Genomic DNA, 13,511 nt, shown 5'->3' with positions numbered 1-13,511 from the left:
TGAAGAGCCTCGCCAATATGATGAGCCAACTGCTCCAAGGACAGCAGATCCAAGGGAAAGCACTGAACCAGGTCACAAACGACATCAACACCAGGATGAATCATATGTTCAATGACCTGGGTGCGAAGTATGACAATGTCTCAAGCCATATGAGACAGATGGATATTCATATTGCTCAGACTGCTGAGAATGTGAAGAGACAGCAAGGAACTCTCCCTGAAAAAACAGACAAGAACCCTAAGGAGTGCAATGCAGTAGGTTTGAGGAGTGGAAAGCAACTTCCTGATCTAGACCCCAGGAGATTCACATCGGCTGAGAAAGGGAAGCAGAAGGAGTCGGATCAGCCATCTAAAGCTGTTCCCACAGATGAGGAAGATGCAGAACAACCTACTGAGACTGTTCCGACTGAAGTAGAGCGACCCGCTGGGGTTGTTCCACCGACTGCAGCACCTTCCTCTGCTCGTCACTATGTACCGAAAGTGCCTTACCCTGTTCCAGCTAAGGCTACACGCAAGGATAAGGAAGAGATGAAGTGCAGGAAGATGCTGGAAGACCTAACTGTCAAGCTCCCTCTGATGAGTGCGATCCAGATGATACCATCCATGCGTAGCTTTGTCAAGGGATTGATTTCTGGGAAGATATCTGATGACAGCGAATTCATGATTGTCTCTAAGGAGTGCAGCGCGGTGCTCCAGAACAGAAGGATCAAGAAGTTGGGTGATCCGGGAAAATTTGTTCTCTCGGTTCAGATTGGGAGAACACTTTTCTCATGCTCACTGGTCGATCTAGGGTCGAGCATAAACCTCATGCCATATACTGTGGCTAAGCGCCTTGGATACTCGGACTTCAAGCCTACCAGGATGTCCCTAGTGTTTGCTGATCGATCTGTGAAGTCTCCAGTTGGAATCCTAGAAGATCTTCAAGTTCTGGTCGGAAACACAATTGTTCCTGCCGATTTCGTTGTTCTGGAAGTTGAGGAAGATTCCAATGATCCCCTGATCCTAGGCAGACCATTCCTCTGCACTGTTGGAGCTATCATTGATGTCCGACAAGGGAAGATTGATCTCCACCTTGGAGATATTGTGATGAAGTTTGAGATGGATCAGATGCTCAAGAAACACATGCTGGATGGACAAACTTTCACTGTCCAAGAAGATGGTGATCCATTAGAGCCGCATGAGGGAATGATAGAGGAGATTCTCACCGAGGATCCGCTTGAACTCGCCTTAGTCAGAGCTGAATCCGAGCAGAGCTTAGAGAGTGTCGATGCTGATGCCTATGCCAAATTCCTGGATTCAGCCGGGAGTATTGAGAGAATGGTGGCGAATCTAAGTCTGGGGGAGAACAGTGAGTCCAGAACAGCGACTGGAACAACCGCACCTCAGAACCCGTCTGTTTCGGCAGCTCAGACCGATGACTCATGGAGCGAGCTGAAAGCTCCAAAGGTAGAGCTCAAACCCCTTCCCAAGGGACTCAGGTATGCATTTCTTGGACCCAATTCCACATATCCTGTCATTGTGAATGCTGACCTGAACAATGCAGAGACTGCTCTGCTTTTGTGTGAGCTGAGAAAATATCGTAAGGCTTTGGGTTATTCTCTAGCTGACATACCTGGCATCTCACCTGATCTGTGCATGCATAGAATACACCTGGAAGATGAATCGATGACTTCTGTAGAACATCAGAGCAGGTTAAACCCAAATCTAAAAGATGTTGTAAAGAAAGAGATAATGAAACTTCTAGAAGCAAGTGTGATCTATGCGATCTCTGATAGTAAGTGGGTTAGTCATGTGCATGTAGTACCTAAGAAAGGTGGGATCACTGTGATAACCAATGAAAAGAATGAATTGATCCCCACTAGAACAGTTACTGGTCATCGCATGTGCATTTATTTTCGTAAGTTGAATGCTGCGACTCGTAAGGATCACTTCCCACTTCCTTTTATTGATCAAATGCTTGAGAGATTGGCTAACCACCCTTACTATTGCTTTTTAGATGGTTATTGAGGTTTCTTTCAGATTCCCATCCACCCAGATGATCAGGAGAAGACGTCGTTCACGTGCCCTTATGGAACATATGCGTACAGGAGGATGCCCTTCGGCTTGTGCAATGCTCCAGCGACCTTCCAACGATGCATGATGTTGATTTTTACTGATCTGATCGAAGACATAATGGAGGTTTTCATGGACGATTTCAGCGTCTATGGGAGCTCCTTTCATGTCTGTTTGTCAAACTTGTGCAGGGTGCTGAAGCGGTGCGATGAGAAGCATCTGGTGCTGAACTGGGAGAAATGCCACTTCATGGTCAGAGATGGGATTGTTCTGGGACACAAGATATCAGAGAAATGCATTGAGGTGGACAAGGCAAAGATCGAGGTCATGATGAGTCTGCAACCACCAACTTCAGTGAAGGGAATCAGGAGCTTTTTGGGACACGCTGGTTTCTACAGGAGGTTCATCCAGGACTTCTCTAAGATCGCGAGACCACTCACTCGGTTGCTCTGCAAGGAAGCTCAGTTTGCCTTTGACAGCGACTGCTTAGCCGCATTCCACACGATCAAGAGAGCCCTAGTCAGTGCACCAGTTGTCCAACCTCCAGACTGGGATCTCCCTTTTGAGATCATGACAGATGCAAGTGATTTTGCAGTGGGAGCAGTTCTTGGACAGCGTAAAGACAAGAAGCTTCACGTGATTTACTATGCAAGCAGAACCTTAGATGAAGCTCAGTGCCGATACGCAACCACAGAGAAGGAGCTCCTTGCCATCGTGTTCGCTTTTGAGAAGTTCAGATCCTATCTGGTTGGATCAAAAATGATTGTGCACACAGACCACGCGGCTCTCAAGTACCTACTCACGAAGAAGGATGCTAAACCGCGGCTCTTAAGATGGATTCTTTTGCTCCAGGAGTTTGATCTGGAGATAAGAGACAAGAAGGGGGTTGATAATGGAGTAGCAGATCATCTCTCCAGGATGAAAGTGTCAGATGAGACAGTTCTAGATGTGGAACAACCGATGGAGTACGTCAATGCGATTGGTCTGCGCAACATGGAACAGTCGTCACCTGTCATCAAGGACTGTTCCCGCGTAGAAGGAGCATTCGTTGCAGTGATCCAGAAGGAGTACCCGAACCTTCCATGGTTTGCTGAGATTGCCAATTTCTTGGCAGCTGAGAAAGAGCCTTTGAGGTTCACTGGGAATGAGAAGAAGAAATTTCTAAGGGAGGCGAGGCACTACTTCTGGGATGAGCCGTATCTATATCGGCAAGGCAAGGATGGGATCTTCAGGAGATGTGTTCCAGAGGCTGATATTCCAGGGATCCTTCACCACTGCCATGGTTCCTCTTATGCTGGTCACTTTGCCACCTTCAAGACAGTTTCCAAGATCCTCCAAGCCGGTTTCTGGTGGCCCACTATGTTCAGAGATGCTCACGCTTTCATATCTCGATGCAATTCATGCCAAAGGATGGGGAGTATAAGCAAGAGAAACGAGATGCCTCAGAACTACATCTTGGAAGTTGAAGTGTTCGATTGCTGGGAGATCGATTTCATGGGACCCTTCCCAGTCTCTCACAAGAACGAGTACATCCTAGTTGCTGTGGACTATGTCTCCAAGTGGGTAGAAGCGATTGCTAGTCCAACCAATGATGCGCGAGTTGTAACCAAGATGTTCACCTCCATCATCTTTCCAAGATTTGGAGTGCCTAGAGTGGTTATAAGCGATGGTGGAACTCAGTTTATCAACAAGTTGTTCCAAGGATTGCTGAGCAAGAATGGTGTCAAACACAAGGTTGCAACCGCCTATCATCCTCAAACAAGTGGTCAAGTGGAAGTTTCCAACAGAGAGATCAAGAACATCCTGCAGAAAACTGTCAACACCACCCGCAAGGACTGGTCCCTTAAGCTTGACGATGCTCTCTGGGCGTACAGAACAGCCTACAAGACCCCTCTAGGGACCACTCCCTATCATCTGGTCTATGGCAAGGCGTGCCACCTACCTGTTGAGCTAGAGTACAAGGCCGCTTGGGCTGTCAAACTACTCAACTTCGACATCAAACCCGCCAAGGAGAGGCGAACCATTCAGATCCACGAGTTGGAGGAGATCATGCATCTGGCCTATGAGAGTTCTAAGATCTACAATGAAAAGACCAAGGCGTTCCATGACAAACGGATCATCAGCAGAAGCTTTGCTCCGAACGATCAGGTCTTACTCTTCAATTCACGGGTTAAGCTGTTCCCTGGAAAGCTTAAGTCCAGATGGTCCGGACCTTTCATCATTAAGGAGGTTCGCCCTTACGGAGCTGTTGTGTTGCTGGACACAAGAGGTGGAGAATTTGTTGTTAATGGTCAGCATCTAAAGCCATATCTTGCTGACACAACAATCGCTGAAGGTGTAGAGATACCCTTAAGCGATCCCCCTCAAGCCTAATCGGCTCATTGAAGTCAAGCTAGTGACAGAAAACAAGCGCTTGGTGGGAGGCAACCCACTGGTGAGTGTAAATATTGTTTTCTTTTTGTCTTTATCTTTCTAGGAACTAACTTGCAGGTTGAAAAATCAAGAAAATTCGAGATCACTCCAGGAGAACACTCCAGCGGTTGTTCCGCCGATTGTCCCAGGCAAGGAACACGCGGGAACATCGACTGGAGCAGAGAGACTGCCAAGGAACAGGAGGACAGCTGGTCACTCCGGTAGCGGCGATTCAGACTGAGTCCGGAAGGACTATTTCTATCCCTTGTCTTATCCATCTGAACTATTTATTTTTTTATGTTATTTGTTTCTGTTTGGAGCTTCCTCTGATTTATTTTCACAACCAGGGATGGTGTAAACTAAGTCTGGGGGAGCGATTGTACTATATTCGCTTGTGTGCTTTTTGAGTCAGTCCTTGTGTCATTTTTATGTTTTTATCGAGTCAGTCTTTAGGATCGAGTCAGTCAAAACTATTGTGGGAATCAGGACCTTATTTTGTGATGCTCTTTAACCACCTCGTGCTTTAACCTTCTTATTCAGTGACCTTAGCAGTGATGAAAGACCCACACACGGACCTGGAACACCCTGACTTATCTCATTTGACACTCAAGAAGTTCTATACCGATCAGGTTACACTGAGCAGACTTAACTCCACTTTATCTGAACCTAATCTGGACTTTAATTCTTCTTGTCATGGGCACTAGATCAGGGTAGAATGAGAACTACACTCAGGACTTCTTATCCAATTTTTATCCCTTTTGCAGTTCCTGAGTGGCTAGCTCATCTTTAGCTAGTTCCTAACTTGAACCCTGACCTTTTATTCCACCCTCATGCATTTGCTTTTCTAGTACTTTATGTGCAGATATGTGCAAAAAGGTCGGAGAGGAAAGGATCGACGCAGTTCTTACTCATCAATGCTCACACAGTGGAAGCAGGCAGAACAACCGGAGCGCTTGTTCCGGCACGAAAGAGAACAACCGAGGTGCCTGTTCCAATACCATAGAGAACAACGAAGAAGTAAGTGGCTAGAACAGACCTGAATGAATCACCAGTGGCATCATGTACATCACTTGTTACCTCCTTGCTCGTCACCCCAGCATTTTGTATTTCAGTATATATATATATAAAAAAAAAAAAAATTTGTTTTGCTTTGATTTACTGGTGACGAGAAGGGGAAGAATCTATGATGCATGCCACTGGGAAGTTGAGAAGGTAATGGTGGTTTCAGTGAAGTGTTTTGAAGGGGAAGTTGAATCACACATAGCAGTCCTATGATCGATCTATCGGAGAGCAGTCCGATTAGCAGAGATGAGTAAGGACTGTGGACCTCAATGGAGCCGTCCTCTCACGACCATTTTGTGCGATATCCTGCACCCGCTCTTGGTAAACCCTAAACACTCTTGAACTCCACCATAAAAGTTAGCCTGTTCTATACCTAGCCCGTTCTCTCTGAGTAGAGCCTGTGACAAGAAGCTCACGCTGATCTTAATTGAACATAAGGAGTTTTGTCTCGAAAGTGTTGCCTTTTCAGGTTGAGATGTAGAGTAAGGAGCCGATCTTCGAACAGCGATCAGGGGGTTCTCAGTAAGTGTGTGTGGTCCTAATCTACAGCTTGTATGGTTCAGAGATTTGTGGTAAGAGTATGGTTGCTGAGAATAAGCGAGTTCCCACGCTTTCAAACCTTTCTCCATGTTCTTGGTACTTGCCTTGTTCGAGGACAAACAAGGATCTAAGTCTGGGGGAATTGATATATGGTGTTTTTCACATCATTGTATATATGTTTTCATTTGTTTCAAGTCACTAATTCGTGTCAGTCTAGTCCTTTTTGACCTTTTACAGGTCTGGAGTTAGTAGAAGGAAGAAGAGAAGGTGTCTGATGAAAAGAAGTCCTTTTGGAGCATTCCTGCGGAGAACACTCAAGAGAACAGTCCTGAGACTGTTCTCTCGCAAGCGGAACAAGCAGACGGAGTGATCCGGAGATTATTCCAGACGAATATGGAAACTCCTATTTCGGGAATTAAAGCCCTGTTGCCCTAATCTCTTTTCTTCTGATTGGCGCCTCCATATAAAAACTCCATCTATCTATTTTCTATTTTTTCTTACGTTAGTTTTTACAAGAGAACACTGAGATTTGCGATCTGTAACTTGTAAGGGAGAAGAAACCCATCCTCTCATAGAGAAGATCATCTGAACCCTTTTGTTTCATACTCTGTTCTTATGCAATTTTATTCAGGATTTATGTATTTGTCTATTTGCATCATGATCGAGTAGTAGCCTTGCTCGCCTAGGGTTTTTAGGGTGTTGAGACATGAGCTAAACATAGATAAGCGATCCATAACTGTTCTTCATTCATACTGCTCTTACTGCTTTCATTAAACTGATCACTTGATGTTAGATCACTAGTTCATCACCTAGTTAACCGCTTAGGATGATAACTTGACATGTATTGAATGAGCTTAGTATCCCTAATCAGCGAAAGTAGATATTAGGGTGGTAAGTGAACTGATCGGACATGTTCTCTAAAGCTTGCAATCGATCCTCATCCCAACGACAGATAGGTGGTGAGATCGATCTGCAAAGCGATCACTGCCATGACAGTGGAGTGTTCCAGCTGAGTGATCCGAGTTCTAGAAAGCACTTCATCGCGCTTGAATAATTGTTTGGCTCCAATTCAACACCCAATGAAATGCTCTAGGCTAGCTCTTGTTTAATTGAATCAATCTCGTGTTTATTTTGCTTGTTTACTATCGCCTATTTCAACCAAATTATATTTTCTTCTTAGCTTGATTCTGGAGCTTATAGAACTAGAGTGTAGACTGGTCTTCTGGATTTGAATCTCAAGTACTACAATTGCAACTGTTAACTTGGCAGTAGCAAGGATTCATTTTTAGTGTATCAGAACCTGGTAAGCCATTCCTAATAAACATGGAATCAAAAACTCGTTAGCCATTCCTTTAACAAAATATAGCCATCTCACATTTACTAGTCTATTAGACGAATCAAAACTACATACAAACACAATTCAAAACAAAATGTAATCAACTAGAACATGTGTTTTCCTCATGTGTTTTCGTCTAAAAGCAAACAAAGTCAAGTATACACATTATCGACCATTCAATTCAAATAAGAAACCCGATCCCAAACAACATGAAAAATATAGCTCTATCACATGTCAAATTGGTTAGCCTTTTAAAGTCTATTAGTTATTCTAGACCTTAATAAAGCCGATACCGAACAAAATAGAACTCAAAATCATCTTGACAACAAGCTACAATCAACTCACAATCAACTCAACCACAAACTACAATCAAAACCATAAAGTTGAATCAATTTAGGTTTTAAACAATGCCATCTCTTTCTAGTACATGCAAATAAACAAAAACGAAAAAGGCAAAATCGAAATCGAAAAGGGGCTTTCAAACCCTAACCTTCAAATTGTGGGAAGCGAGATGAAGGAAGAGCAAAAGAAGAGAATTGTGAACCTGATCGTCCTTTATCGGGGAGGAGAAGCTACTCCCGAGCTTCAACAACTTCAATGGTTCTCGGTGGAGATTATAACAAGATTGTAAGCGGTGGTTCTCAAAGACGAAAGAGTAAGAAGGAGGATGACGAAGAGATGTGAAGACAAGATTAAGCTCTCCGACGAACCAAGAATCTCAGAGGCGGAAGGTATCGACGGCAAGGAAAAACTCTTCTCTTTGATTGAGAACGCGAGTCGGAGACGACGAAAATGAGCTTTTCTCCTTTTTTGTCAACAACTTAAAACAGACTCAACTAGATTCTATAAACCAAAATTCTAATTCGTTTAGTCATGAACATGATATATAATATGTTACAAGTTTCGATTTCAACCTGACATATATAAAAAATTTATAGGATATAGTTTATTCCAAATATACCTAGAGAAAGTCATGGTTCTGACGTTGTGAGATCATGCATGTTCATCGTCTTTGTCATCCTCATTTCATGGTATTTTTTCCTATCACTCTCTTCTACTACAGATGAAAGCCTTGGAGGTTTGGGGAATCACAGTAGAAAAAGATCATGCCCCCTGTCCCCTCCCCTGCTGTGTTATCAACTTCTAAAGTTTCCTGCTCTTTAACATCAGAGGAAAGCTGAGAGATATACAAATATGTGAGTGAAACAAGAAATATTATGAAAATGATAGACAAAAGCTGAGTCATTGATGAACACCTTGTGGAGATGAAATGTCATATTATCAACTTCAATTTTAATGTACGTAATCCAGTCGTACTACATCCAACGAAAAAAACAAAAACAAAATGAAAACGATGAATAGAACAATAAACAATAACATTTACAGTTTGTACACAAACATGTGAACAATTTGGACTGTAGACTTTTGGGCAATTGCAGAAAAGACTGCTAAATTATGAGAGAAATTAAAAATCTAATTACCTTAGGATGAACAGATGGGCAAACCACATTAGATTTTCCCGTATTTATTATATTCCATTCACTTGTCTAATGCAAGAAAATCAGAAGAACACACTTTAGAATTTATATATCAGCGTGATCAATGACAAAAGCATGTACCACTCTTGCTGCTAATAGTTTAGACAACCAAGTTTTTTTTTTTAAATCACTTTTGTGGAGATATCGAGAGGAAAGAATACTAATCCAAGTCATCACTTAACACAAAAGCGCAAATAAAACAAAACAAAATCAGTGGACAATAAAACAGTAGAGAAGCCACTGAATAAAGGATCCGCCAAGACAAGCAATTAATTAACCCAGCTTCTAAATGCAACTTACAGCGTTTCATATTACCAGCGTGTTGAAGGTAAGCATCTAAGCGCTCGGTGGATGTCAAACGTTGCATTGGCATCATTCAGAAAACATATATATATTTTGATATTATATACTCGAAAACTTATCTTTTTAATTTCTTTGGCTTGTTAAAATGGACACTTTTATGGAATTTATTGTGGTTAGGGTCGATTTGATTGTCATTTCGAAGGTAAATTGGCCGCTGAGTTAGTTTCCTCTCAAGTCCCCTACAATTATCCCTATCAAAATTTGACAATCATGGATAATATACCAGTAAGGACTGGTGGTCTATGATGTGTGTGATGTTGTATAAGATAACGAAATGAGGAAACACGTATACAAATTGAATTCAACAGGGCACTGATATCGCAAGTCTCTTTTGGTGTGAGTAACCAAAGTATGGGTATAATGACTATAAGGGCTATTTGAGAAAATCGTTATGATAAATATTTTGTTATCCTTTTTCAAAAAAATATTTTGTTATCACATGTAAGTTGTAACAAAATGATCACAAATGAGAATAAACAAGGGAAAGGGTGTCTTAGTAGCCGATGTCATTAATAATATTAAGGATGCCACCAATTATGATAAATATGTACATCTATTAATATATAGATATATCTAATCATAAACTTAATTTTTTATCATACTGGTTAGGTAAGTAATAGGTTGCACACATAATAGTTATGATGGTTAGGTAAGTAATAAGTTACACACGTAAGTGGTGAACAACCGTTAAAGAATATCGAGTATTGCAAATCAACAAGTTTATGCATAAGGGAGAAAAAACATATATGTTTTCTTGATGTAATTGAGAGTTTATTTTGACTATTATTTTGCCACGTAATATATATTTATATAATAAAAATTTACAAAACTAAAAAATAGTGTTAATTTTATCTAAATAAAGGTAATTATGTCCAAAATTTTGGACAGCTCCCTATGAGCATAGTGTTTATCAAAGAACTTATTTAGGATAAACTGAATGTTAGATACCCAAATTTCTCTACAATTAAAAGTCATTTTATATGTAATTACCTTTTCTTTGAAATCAAATTACGCATATGCACAGTTCAACATTGCTTTCTTTTAGAAAAAGAAATAAAATTAATCATTTTATTTCTGATATACATATTTATCAATAGGCATTTATGACCTTTTTATTTCTAACATACATATTTAGCAAGTAAATTATACTATTAAAGTATGTATGGATGGGTATTTTCATTGAAGGCATCCAAGAAACGTATAAAACGTGCTGTAACTAATAAAATTCCAGCTGGCGTCACAGCTGCCACAGTTTTGAGATTATGTTAGTTAATAGTTATAACCCATTCGTGAAAAGATGGAGAAATGTAAAAAACGTGCTTCCTTTTATATTGCAAAAGCCTTAGCCAGCTCATCACCTTCTTGGCCTTTAAAAGGACACCCCTTGCGTAGAAGTTTTCCCACATCATCCATTTACCGCCTATCAACAGATATAAGCCATCATGTCTCAGTGGTTCACCCAACTCGAAGATGTCGCCTACTCCGTAGTGGAATATATCCCACTAGTCGGAACCGTGTACTCTCTAGAACGAGCGGGTATCGCATACAACGAGAGGGATTGGACGAGACATTGGCAGTCCCTCGGCAACTTCCTCGAGAGCTCCGTTCGCGATATCATTCTCTTCAAAGACATTGCCGAACCCACCACAGTCGCCCTTATACACACCATGGCCGAGTCGTTGACGGACAAATTGATTGAGATCTACCATCACGAGCCCAAAAGGCCTGAGGTCAAAATCACCCAGAAGCTGGATAAACAAAGAGGACATGTACTCATCGCCGAGTCCTCAAAGGGCAGGTCCAAGGGAGAAGTCTTCGGAGGCAAAGCCAAGGGTGTGCACCACTTTCACGGCGCTGTCTTCACTGGTACGCTCACTCACCCCGTATATGCTCCGAAGGGCGAGATGGTCCGGCTTGATATTCCGGACGGATTGCGCGACGGGGCAGCAGTCACCTTCACGTGGTATTGGACTACAAACTACTATGGAAAAAAGAATGTACCTGAAGCCTCGTATGGTCGTATTAAACTGATCTCCGGCACACCCACAAAGTTCGAATTGTACAACCTCAAGGGTGCCGGAGTGGCAGGTTATGACTTTTCGGGTGAGGTAATCTCCAAGGACAAAATCAAAGCTACAACCACAGTCGGTGGTACAAAAACTCCGATTGACTTCACTAGGTTGGCCACAACTTGAAGTATACAAGCACCTGAACCTGGCCCTTTCAACAGCAGCGAGAACCTCTACTACTAAATAATTTCTCGTTGTTTTCTTCATTTTCAGTACTTGAATAATGCTAATAGATAGACAACGGATTTTTCCTTTGTTTATTTGGATTATAAGCTTATTATCTTTAATATTTGTAATATTTTTATATTAATAAAAGTCTGGATCCTTTTGTAGGGTCTGACCCAACTTTCTATCCCTATTTTTTTTGGTTTATATCATATAAATAAATATATATATGTATATATATATATTATATAATTTATATATTTTTGAAATATCTATTATACTAAATTTATTTTATTAATGAATTTAAATGCATATATTTTATATATTAAAAATATTTGTTATTCTAGATATTACTTTAGAAATGCTTGACACACAGTTAATTAAAAAATTATTTAAGTTCAAAATACCTATGGGAATTAAATTGTTAATTTAGATATGTTTGACTCATTTTTTGCTTGGTTAAACATGTCCTCCTTAATGTACACTAATGTCCAGTGTAGCCTAATGACAAAGGTTCAACATATTAATGTTTTACTCTTTGTCACTATTATATAATCGAATTTAAAAGTTAAACAAACTATTATTTTCTTAAATAACCAATATTTACAGCGAGAGCTGGCTGTTTCCTCACATGAGATACTTGCTGCCAGAAGGGATCATGCTGCACGTAATCCATTTCCTCTTCCTGAAGTGTCTTCGGACTCAGCTACAACGTCAATTAAAGGTCATCAAGATAGTAATATATGTGGAAGTGAAGCAATACAGAGGTCAGATGATATCACCATTGACAGCACAGCCTCTGTTCAGCGTCGACGACGAGGCAAATGTCCTGTTTTAATGGACACTGATCAGAAATCCGACGATAGTGCTACTTCCAAGGGTCGTAAGCAACCAAGAATCTCAGAGGCGGAAGGAGGACGACGAAGAGATGTGAAGACAAGATTAAGCTCTCCGACGAACCAAGAATCTCAGAGGCGGAAGGTATCGACGGCAAGGAAAAACTCTTCTCTTTGATTGAGAACGCGAGTCGGAGACGACGAAACTGAGCTTTTCCCCTTTTCTTTGTCAACAACTTAAAACAGACTCAACTGGACTCTATAAACCAAAATTCTAATTCGTTTAGTCATGAACATAATATATAATATGTTACAAGTTTCAAATTTCAACCTGACATATATAAAAAATTTATAGGATATAGTTTATTCCAAATATACCTAGAGAAAGTCATGGTTCTGACGTTGTGAGATCATGCATGTTCATCGTCTTTGTCATCCTCATTTCATGGTATTTTTTCCTATCACTCTCTTCTACTACAGATAAAAGCCTTGGAGGTCTGGGGAATCACAGTAGAAAAAGATCATGCCCCCTGTCCCCTGCTGTGTTATCAACTTCTAAAGTTTCCTGCTCTTTAACATCAGAGGAAAGCTGAGAGATACACAAATATGTGAGTGAAACAAGAAATATTATGAAAATGATAGACAAAAGCTGAGTCATTGATGAACACCTTGTGGAGATGAAATGTCATATTATCAACTTCAATTTTAATGTACGTAATCCAGTCGTACTACATCCAACGAAAAAAACAAAAACAAAATGAAAACGATGAATAGAACAATAAACAATAACATTTACAGTTTGTACACAAACATGTGAACAATTTGGACTGTAGACTTTTGGGCAATTGCAGGAAAGACTGCTAAATTATGAGAGAAATTAAAAATCTAATTACCTTAGGATGAACAGATGGGCAAACCACATTAGATTTTCCCGTATTTATTATATTCCATTCACTTGTCTAATGCAAGAAAATCAGAAGAACACACTTTAGAATTTATATATCAGCGTGATCAATGACAAAAGCATGTACCACTCTTGCTGCTAATAGTTTAGACAACCAAGTTTTTTTTTTTTAAATCACTTTTGTGGAGATATCGAGAGGAAAGAATACTAATCCAAGTCATCACTTAACACAAAA

Source organism: Raphanus sativus, chromosome 2, assembly GCF_000801105.2.
Source record: "Raphanus sativus cultivar WK10039 chromosome 2, ASM80110v3, whole genome shotgun sequence".
Taxonomy (NCBI): domain Eukaryota; kingdom Viridiplantae; phylum Streptophyta; class Magnoliopsida; order Brassicales; family Brassicaceae; genus Raphanus; species Raphanus sativus.
Note: the sequence above shows the minus strand (reverse complement) of the source record.